Genomic DNA, 7,956 nt, shown 5'->3' on the forward strand with positions numbered 1-7,956 from the left:
TAGTAGCCCCTCCCCTTAATTAAGCTGGGGCACACCATTACCGCTGGCAGGGGTTACCTATAAACACAAACATAACATACATAACATTACTGCAGTAACACACAATATACATAACATTTTACATTTAGTGCACTATAACAAGAATAATAATTATGTCCATTCAGTGTGTACATCTCCGTCCTCAGGTATTCCCAGGACCTGTAACCACCCTCCCCTCCTTTAGTAGGCCGAGGGCCCTTCAACCACTATAAGGAAGGAGCTGGCTGGGCCGCCAGTCCCCCTGAAAATCACACATGAAGAGGTAAGTACACCATTTAGTCCATTACATGAATGTCTGTAGAGTCTTGGTGATGGGCCAGAGCTACTGGCATCATCACAAGTAGTTAGATATACATGTTCTTGTAGTTTTGAACTGTATTGTGAATGCATGCATGCATGCATATATATATATATATATATATATATATATATATATATATATATATATATATATATATATATATATATATATATTGCTGTGTGTTTGTGACGCTTGCGTGCCGGAGGAAGGAGGAGACACGACGAGCGTCTTGGAGTGATACACAGAACGTTTATTAAACAAAAACACGCAAAGCCCAGCACAGATGGTGCAAGCACGCTGACGCGGATGCTTGCACGGGCATGAACTTTAGACAAAGACGAGCACAAGACAGTGCGCGAACGCACATTAAATAGGTGATTAACACAGACCCTCGTGATCTCGAGACAAGGCACAGGTGATACTACGAACACGCTCACAGACAACCCACACCCACGGAAGTACATATATGGACACAACGACACGCAGACAACGACACGCAGACAACGTAACGGCACGCCCACAGGGAAGGGTCCGGAGCTGTTCCGTAACAGTGTTCTGCTGTTTAGATATGCATAATTCTGTGTTAGTCATAGAGACCTGCGTATTCCCATATTCATGTGCTGCAATATTTTAGACCTATCAATACTTATCAATATCAGTATTATGTAGTATGTATTAGTGTAGTATTATTTAGATTTATGTATAACCAAGTATCAATATGTAATGTGCTACATTAGGCATATGCATATCTATGTATTAGTTTGTGTGCTATTTCTCAAATGTAAGCATATTCATGTGTGCTTGTGTGACCTCAGATTCATGCCTGTCTGTGCACTATGTGTCATTTATTGTTCTAAAGTGGAAATTAAGAATGGCTCAATGAGTCCAATTGTCGACGGCGTAGTGATCAATGAAGTGCACTACAACGACAGCCCTAAAGGTTAAAACCCTTGCTCGAGAAAGAAACTCGCAAAAGAACTCGTTGGATCCATGCCAAAACACCGCGACCAACGAGAAAAGTATTTAACCTAGTTTATGTGTCGTTGTTAAACTTACTTTCATTTCGTCTAGTCTTTCAAGTCAATATCGGTTGATACGCCTTCACGAACCGGTGTTACACCAGATTCTGTGACTGTCGAGTTTTGTGACCACAGAGGGCCATCACACCACCAGTTCTCATTTTGCTGCTGTCGGCGACCCAAAAGATGACAGATGCTTGCATTTACATTTCATCATCTCTTAATTACATAAATATACTTAAAGAAGATTTCCATAGGCCTACTATTGTTACCCTTCACATATTCTGATGGCGGTCGTCAGAATTGGTGACCCCTGTTAAAAGGCTCACCTGTTCATCCCATTCATGAATTTTATTTATTTTATTATTTTGCTAAAGTGAAGGGATGGCAAGCCTAACGTTACTCAAATGTTGGCACGTGTAAAATGCTGCAATGAAACATCAGCTCTCTGTGGTCACAAAACTTTGGCACAGAATTCGGTGTAACACCGGGATCACACACACACGTGCCTGGTCTGCATCACAGTAAGACGCTCAGAGTTCATATGCTGCCTTGGGGTTGCCAGTTCAACCTTTCTCTCAACTTCTATCTCTCCCAGAGTCCGATTTAGTAATTGTTGTTACCATTAGTGTCAGGGCTGGGTCCAGGACCGTTCCCCCTGTCGCCACAGGAGGGCACGCTCTACCTACTACAGTCAGGGCTGGGTCCAGGCCCGCCCCTCCTGTCGTCACGAGGAGGAGTGCGCGACTTAATGCGCAAACGAGACGCAATCGGCAGTGAGGACCTGCAGCTGTGCCTTCCCCTATTTAACAGGCACAGTTGCAGTGCCTCACTGATGAGTTGTTCGTTGCCTCTCGCTCGTACTGCCAGCCGGTATTCTCTCCAGGTTCTCTGTGTTGGTCTTCGCTACCACGCTTTTCTTTTCGAGTTTTTTCTCCTGCGCCTTCCCTGGCCTACCTCAAGTTTTCCCCCCTCTTTATCCTTCCTATCGTTTGTTTCTTTGAAGGGTTGTCTTAGTTATTTTTTCCCAAGCGTCACGCTTCAGCCAGCTGCCCCTCACTGGCGTTTGTTACTTTGTTCGTTTGTGCGTCTGGGTTTTGCTGACATGTTGAGTCTTTCCTCCGTGTGTTTTTCGTTTCTGAAGTTTATTATTTTGTTCGTTTGTTCTCCTTTTTGCCGACACATCGAGTTTTCTCCTCCGTGTATTTTCTGTTGGTTTTCAGAGTTTTTATCTCTGCTTTTGTTTTCTGCTTTTCCCACTTATCGCGGAGGTCTCAGTTCATTATCAGTCCTTTGAGTTTGCTCCTGAGTCCATCTAATACAAACCCAGTGAGTCCTCTGTGTTCGGAGGTCTCACGTTACAGAACAACTCAGCCATACTATGGACTCAGCAGACTCTCAGGGCGTCGATGAGCTGAGGGTTGCTCTGGCTGCTCAAGGGCAGGCTATAGGCAGACATGAACAGGTTTTGCAGCAAATATTGACCCAACTCCAGACCATGTCCGCTACTATCCAGGAAGCGGGTCAGTCTGCCGCTCGCCCTGGGTCGTCTGCCGCCTCTATGGCACCTGAACCGCCGAGCGTCTCACGTGGGGAGCCTATATTACCCGCTCCCGCTCGTTATACCGGAGAACCCGAAAAGTGTAGAGGGTTTTTACTTCAGTGCTCTCTTGTCTTTGAGCAGCAGCCCTCCAGATTCCCCACCGAGAGAGCTAAGGTGGCTTACGTTATGGCATTGCTCTCGGGCAAAGCGTTACAATGGGCTACGCCGGTGTGGGAGAAGCAGCCTGAGACCTGCGCTTCGTTTGACCGCTTCTCCTACGCCATGCGTCAGTCTTTTTACCATCCCATAGCCGACGGTTTGGCAGGCTCCAGATTGCTGCGGATGCGCCAGGGTCGGCTTACGGTGGCCGAGTACTCATTGAAGTTCCGTACTCTGGCTGCCGAAAGTTCTTGGGGATCAGAGGCGCTAGGGGCTATATATATGGAGGGGCTAAGTGAGGAGATCAAAGACGAGCTCTCCCTCAGAGAGCCACCCACCACGCTAGACGCTATGATCGAACTCACAATAAGGATAGACAACCGCTTGCATGATCGCAAAGTGCAGCGGCGTTCGCAGAGCAGGTTGGTCTCACTCTCTGACATACCCGATAGCAAGGCCGTGTCCGGACCTGCTGAGGCCGGCGAACAGCCTATGCAACTAGGTCATACGCGCCTTTTAAGGCAAGAAAGGGAGAACCGCCTGCGAGGAGGCAAATGCCTGTATTGTGGAGGATCTGAGCACAAAATCGCGGACTGCCCCGAGCTGCAGGGAAAAGGGCAGACCCGTCGGTAACTGGGGAAGTTCCGACGGGTCAGAACACGTATTCCCCTGCCATGGGTTTGACGTCACAGGTGGTTTTATCATGGAGGGGATCCGAGGAGCATCGGTTATTGGCTCTGATTGACTCTGGGGCCGTGGGTAATTCATTGACGCGTCTCTGGCCTCGTCCCTCGCGATACCCCTTCACCCGTTAGACAAACACCTCTCTGTGTCCGCGGTCGACGGCCGCATACTCACCTCCGGCATGATCACGCATCAGACCGTTCCCCTGTTGGTTCAAATAGGTAACCACCACGAGCAGATCACTCCTTACATGATAGCCGCACCCCGTCTGCAGCTCATTTTAGGCTTCCCATGGCTCCAGCGCCACAACCCAGAAATTGACTGGCTCAATCTCACCATTAGTCGATGGAGCAAGGTCTGCAACAAGGCCTGTCTTACTCCTCTCTGTCCCAAGCCTGGTGAAGGCCTGGAGGAGATCAAGGGGTTCGGAAGGGTTCCCACGGAATACCACGACCTCAGGGAGGTGTTCAGCAAGCGTAAGGCAGGGTTCCTACCCCCTCATAGAGCCAACGACATCGCCATCGACCTCCTCCCTGGTACGTCTCCCCCTAGGGGGCGTCTGTTCTCATTGGCGTTGCCCGAGCGTAGAGCCATGGAGGACTATATACAGGAGTCCCTGGCAGCCGGGATCATCCGGCCCTCCACTTCCCCTGCTGGAGCTGGCTTCTTTTTCGTTGGGAAAAAAGATGGGGGCCTCAGGCCCTGTATTGACTATCGCGAGCTGAACAAAATAACCGTTAAGGACCGTCACCCCCTTCCTCTCATGTCCTCGGCGTTTGAGGCCCTCCAGCAGGCCTCGGTATTCACTAAATTAGACCTGCGTAGTGCCTACCACCTGTTGAGGGTCAGGGAGGGCGACGAGTGGAAAACCGCCTTCATCACACCATCCGGGCATTATGAGTACCCGGTGATGCCGTTCGGTCTGATGGCGGTGTTCCAGCGCTTCGTTAACATGGTGCTGAGAGAGGCCCTTGACCGATACGTATACGTTTACCTGGACGACATTCTTATTTACAGCCGTACAGTCCAGGAGCACGTGCAGCATGTACGTAGGGTCCTACAGCTGCTGCTAGAGAACCACCTGTACATAAAACTGGAAAAGTCTCTATTCCATAGCCAGAAGGTCTCGTTTCTAGGGTTCATAGTGTCTAAGAACCAGCTAGCCATGGATCCCGCTAAGACCCAAGCAGTCGCTCAATGGCCTACACCAACATCGGTCCGATCAGTACAACGCTTCCTAGGGTTTGCCAATTTTTACAGGCGTTTCATTAAGGGGTTTGGTTCCCTGGCCGCCCCACTCTCCGCCTTGACCAGCAAAAGATTGGGGAGGTTCGTGTGGACCCCGGAAGCCCAACAAGCTTTCCAGGACCACAAAGCGCGTTTCATTTCTGCCCCGGTTCTATGGGTACCTGACCCGGAGCTCCCCTTCATCGTTGAGACCGATGCCTCCGACATGGGGGTCGGAGCTGTGTTGTCCCAAAGGGTCGGTCTTCCTCCCGGTTTGCATCCCTGCGCCTTCTATTCTCACCGTTTTACTCCCACCGAGCATAGGTACGATGTGGGGGACAAAGAGCTATTGGCAGTCAAACTAGCCTTGGAAGAATGGCGTCATTGGTTGGAGGGGTCTCGCCACCCATTCCCGGTCTGGTCCGACCATAAAAACCTGTCCTACCTACAGCAGGCCAAACGCCTTAATGCTAGGCAGGCCAGGTGGTCCCTGTTCTTCAGCCGTTTTGATTTTACCCTGTCCTACCGCCCCGGCTCCAAAAACACTAAACCTGACGCCCTGTCCAGACAGTGGGAACCCGAGCCTGAGCCCGCCTTCCCCGAAACCGTGCTTCCCCCTGGAGTAGTGGTGGCTCCCATCCAGTGGGAGGTAGAGGGCCTCGTTAAAAAGGCCCTGGCCAAAGAACCCGGACCTGGAGGCGAACCCGCTGGGTGCCTCTATGTTCCCCCCGCCATTCGCCGCAGGGTGATGCTCTGGGGTCACACGGCGCGCTTTACGGCTCATCCTGGGGCGCGCCGTACCCTGGAATTCATTAGACGGAGGTTCTGGTGGCCCCGAATGGACCAGGAGGTGGGGAAGTTCGTGGAGGCCTGTGAAACATATGGTCGGGGTAAGAATCCCCGTAGCAAGCCCAGGGGGCTGTTACATCCTCTTCCCGTGCCCCCTAGGCCATGGTCCCACATCTCCCTCGATTTTGTGACCGGTCTTCCACCGTCCAAGGGCCTCACCGCTATCCTGGTGGTCGTCGACCGCTTCTCTAAGTTCGCCAAATTCGTTGGGCTGCCCAAGTTGCCTTCGGCTCAGGAGACCGCCTCTCTCCTCCTCAGGCACGTGGTGTGCAACTTTGGGTTTCCCCTGGATGTAGTGTCTGACAGGGGCCCCCAATTTACCAGCCGCTTTTGGCGGGCGTTTCTGGACCTCATCGGCGCTAAGGCGAGCCTCTCGTCTAGGTTTCACCCCCAGTCTAACGGCCAGACCGAACGGGTTAACCAAGACCTGGAACAAACTCTTCGGTGCCTGGCCTGTGACAACCCCGGTTCCTGGGCTAACCATCTCATATGGGCTGAATATGCTCACAACACTCTCTGGCATTTGTCGTTAGGTATGTCGCCCTTCGAGTGCCTGTTCGGCTTCACCCCACAGGTGTTCGCCGACCAGGAGAAGGCCGTGGCGGTCCCTGGGGCTATGGCCCAGGTGCGGCGGTGCCGGAAGGCCTGTGTGCGCGCACGAAGGGCCCTGAAAAAAGCCTCCGCTGTCCACCGTCGCGCTGCCGATAGGCATCGCCTCCCTGCGCTGTCGTTTCGGCCGGGCCAAAGAGTTTGGCTGGCTGCCCGGGACCTGCCTGTACGTGGGGGTACCAGAAAGTTGGCTCCCCGGTTCCTGGGTCCGTTTAAGGTCGACCGTCGGATCAACCCAGTTACTTACCGCTTGGTGCTGCCTCCCTCGATGCGTGTCCACCCGGTCTTCCACGTGTCCCATCTCCGGCCTTTCCTGTGCGGTGTCCCCAGGTCTCCCGTCCCTCCTCCGCTTGACATCGGCAGGTCGCCGGCTCACATCGTCCGCCGTCTTTTGGATGTGCGTCGCGTCCGGGGTCGTGAGCAGTTTCTCGTGGACTGGGAGGGGTACGGGCCCGAGGAGCGCTGCTGGGATTTCTTTCGCGACAGGGCCGTCGCTCTGGGCCCGCGGGGCCTCGGGCCTTGGAGGGGGGGCTCTGTCAGGGCTGGGTCCAGGACCGCCCCTCCTGTCGTCACGAGGAGGAGTGCGCGACTTAATGCGCAAACGAGACGCAATCGGCAGTGAGGACCTGCAGCTGTGCCTTCCCCTATTTAACAGGCACTGTTGCAGTGCCTCACTGCTGAGTTGTTCGTTGCCTCTCACTCGTACTGCTAGCTGGTATTCTCTCCAGGTTCTCTGTGTTGGTCTTTGCTACCACGCTTTTCTTTTCGAGTTTTTTCTCCTGCGCCTTCCCTGGCCTACCTCAAGTTTTCCCCCCTCTTTATCCTTCCTATCGTTTGTTTCTTTGAAGGGTTGTCTTAGTTATTTTTTCCCAAGCGTCACGCTTCAGCCAGCTGCCCCTCACTGGCGTTTGTTACTTTGTTCGTTTGTGCGTCTGGGTTTTGCTGACACGTTGAGTCTTTCCTCCGTGTGTTTTTCGTTTCTGAAGTTTATTATTTTGTTCGTTTGTTCTCCTTTTTGCCGACACGTCGAGTTTTCTCCTCCGTGTATTTTCTGTTGGTTTTCAGAGTTTTTATCTCTGCTTTTGTTTTCTGCTTTTCCCGCTTATCGCGGAGGTCTCAGTTCATTATCAGTCCTTTGAGTTTGCTCCTGAGTCCATCTAATACAAACCCCGTGAGTCCTCTGTGTTCGGAGGTCTCACGTTACAATTAGTCCCTGCCAGAATGGTTCTTCTCTCCCTTCCTAATTTCCTTCTAAGACCTCGTGTCCCTCCCTGGGTCCTACACTAGTTAGAGATGTCTTATGTTAGCCATATAATCCATTTAAAATCCCATGACCATCAGTAGTTGCTTATTATCCTCTGTTGTTTAATTTTCTATTCTTTGTTGGTTATCATTATATCTCTGGTTTAGACTAAGTCAGAGTCAAAGTCAAATTTATTTACAAAGTGCTTTTTACAACACATGTTGTCACAAAGCAGCTTTACAATCATATGGGTCCAGATCCCTAATGAGCAAGCCAAAGGCAA

This window comes from Brachyhypopomus gauderio, unplaced genomic scaffold (assembly GCF_052324685.1).
Source record: "Brachyhypopomus gauderio isolate BG-103 unplaced genomic scaffold, BGAUD_0.2 sc70, whole genome shotgun sequence".
NCBI lineage: Eukaryota > Metazoa > Chordata > Actinopteri > Gymnotiformes > Hypopomidae > Brachyhypopomus > Brachyhypopomus gauderio.